Source organism: Myodes glareolus, chromosome 12, assembly GCF_982192425.1.
Source record: "Myodes glareolus chromosome 12, mMyoGla1.1, whole genome shotgun sequence".
Classification (NCBI taxonomy): domain Eukaryota; kingdom Metazoa; phylum Chordata; class Mammalia; order Rodentia; family Cricetidae; genus Myodes; species Myodes glareolus.
Window position 1 is genome coordinate 39403726 of NC_142037.1, and position 2569 is coordinate 39406294.

Genomic DNA, 2569 nt, shown 5'->3' on the forward strand with positions numbered 1-2569 from the left:
GGAGGACTCAAAAGAAAGCAGTGGGTGGCAGAGGCTTCTTGTGAACTGGATTTGGAGAATGCACTCATCCATCTGCAGCTGCAGACATTTCTTGGTATCTCTCTATTTCTTGTAGCCTTTCTCTAGGGCTTTGAAAGCAAAGACCCAGTGGAAGTCTCTACATATGCAAATAATTATCACATAATTATTCATTGGTAAGGAATACACCTTACCAATGTATTTCTATATTAATACATTTCTATATCATGTATTCTAACTTCAGCAAAAGTTCTGACAACCCTTACTTGGAAATTTTACTCAAGCAGATCAACAAAATTTCTAGGGTAAGGATCTATAGTCCTGTATCTTAAGACACCTTACAGTGAGAGTCTCATAAACCAATGTCTGTGTATAAAAGTCATTAGAAATCTGTGGAAGGCAAGCATGGGTGGATCCTTAGTCCTAGTTCTTGCATGGGTGGAGACTATCTTAACCAATGGACACAACAAAAGTATTTTCATTTTCTTTCCATGAGTTAGTTCTCATTTCTAATATCCATCAGACAGAATTGAATACAGAAAAAGACTCTGGGTCTATGAACGAAAATCACTGACTTCTGTGCTAGCCGAGTGCCAAGTGTTTATTGAGATACTAAGACCAGGAGTACTTGCAGGAGCTAGTACCACTGGCTCTTCGGGTCCAGTGCCTGCTGATTCTAGGTAAATTTTTTTCCATGGTAGAAATTTTGCTTCTGCTCACATAGTCTGGTCATGTTGTTGTCAGCTTGATGCACGCTAGGGTCATCCCGGAAAAAGGAACTTGAGATGATGCCTCTGTCTGATTGGCCTGTAGGCAAATGTATAAGGTGTTTTCTTTATTAATGATTGATGTGGGAGGGTCCAGCCTACTATGGATGATGTGCCGCCCTGAGGGAGGGGGTTAGGTGGTCCTGGGAGGTATAAAAGCTGAGGGAACCATAGCAGTAAACAGTTTTCCTCTGTGGCCTCGGCTTCAGTTCTTGCCTGCTGACTCCTGTCCTAACTTCACTTCACCCGGGACTGTAAGCTGTGAAACAAAAGAAGGCTTTCCTTCTCCAATCGCTTCCAGTCGTGGGCTGTTTCACGGCAATAGAAGGCAAAACAGGACACCATGCTTAGCAAAGTTTGAGTCTTTTGTGATGTGTTACTCAACTTAGAATGGCAAAAGTAACATCTTTAGGGTAATAAGCCCTTCCGCCAAGCACACCGTGTGGTACAGAATCCTATTGGCTACTTTAGAGTACTGTGTAATCCTTATAGCCATCTGATGGTAGTGCTTTGTACCAAAATAGAGTTTAAAGAACTTAGCCAGGCTCACACAATAGCCAGGGCATTATTCACAGCTTGAACTGGAATTTCAAACATCACATATTTAATTAATGTACTCTATCATTCTAATGGGATTTTGCTTAAAATTCATATTTCTTGAAGACAGTACATCATTCATCCCAATGGTCAACATTTTCAGAAATGATGATATAAGGATGAGATATTGTGTCTTATTGGCTTGAGAATAGCTAAAAATCACATGGGGGGGGGCAAGTGTGTGGGTGGACACATGCTTTCCTCCGATCACGAGCATCCTGATTTTCTAGCTCAGCATGTTCTAACATGCCACGAAACTCACAGCATGCTTGGAATATATTCCGTGAGCCACAGTAAGAGCTGCCCATCCCAGTACCACTTGGGAAATCTGGATTTATAGTCTAGAAACTGAGCTATTTTTTTTTTCTGCCTTGGATTAAAAATTCTGTGGATTCTTGGAATAGATACCTGTATTCTGATGCTTGAGACAGGCAGTGAGAATGCTGGAAATTTATTACACTGTTTTCAGATGGTCTTGAATAGCTGATCTATCTCAACATTGAAGGCAATGCTTTTTATGAAAACTGCCTCAGACAGAATTGAAGCTGAGAGATTAGAATAATCCCCAAACACACACACCAGTCTCAAACCTTTTTCCAAGCCTTCTCAGTGGAATCATCAATATCCCTTTGAAAAGCCGAAATCTGAGGCTAGCATGCAAAGTACCTGGTTGTTGTTTGAAAGTGGTGAAAGTGGAACATGTCCTTTTTTTTTTTTTCCCTGGGTTACAGTTACCAAAGCAGAGCTACTTGGCTTTGTAGATGCATTGGAGTATCCTAAGTACAGTCACTTTATGGACAGAAACTTCAAAACAAATAAGTGTAAACAGAGGGGATTACTGTAAGGAACATCAGCCTTGGGAAGTCAAACACATTAAGTAAACTAAAGGGAAGACTGCATACAAAAATACCCCTGTAAGTGTGTAGGTGGGAGTTATAAAAACCTTTCTAATAATTTAGTTCCATCATTTCCTTACATCCAAAAGATTGCTAAAGTGTTAACTGTGACAGGAAAATGGGCCGATTATCCTTGAGTGATCATTTTTGTTTTAAAATAAACCTCTTATTAAAAGAAATATTATATATTAAGAGCTTTTACCCAAGTGTCAGCCAGACTGTGGTTAACTAATATTCTATCTTAGGAATATATGAAACGGTGTGTTCACTTCCCTAGCCTACACTCGGGAA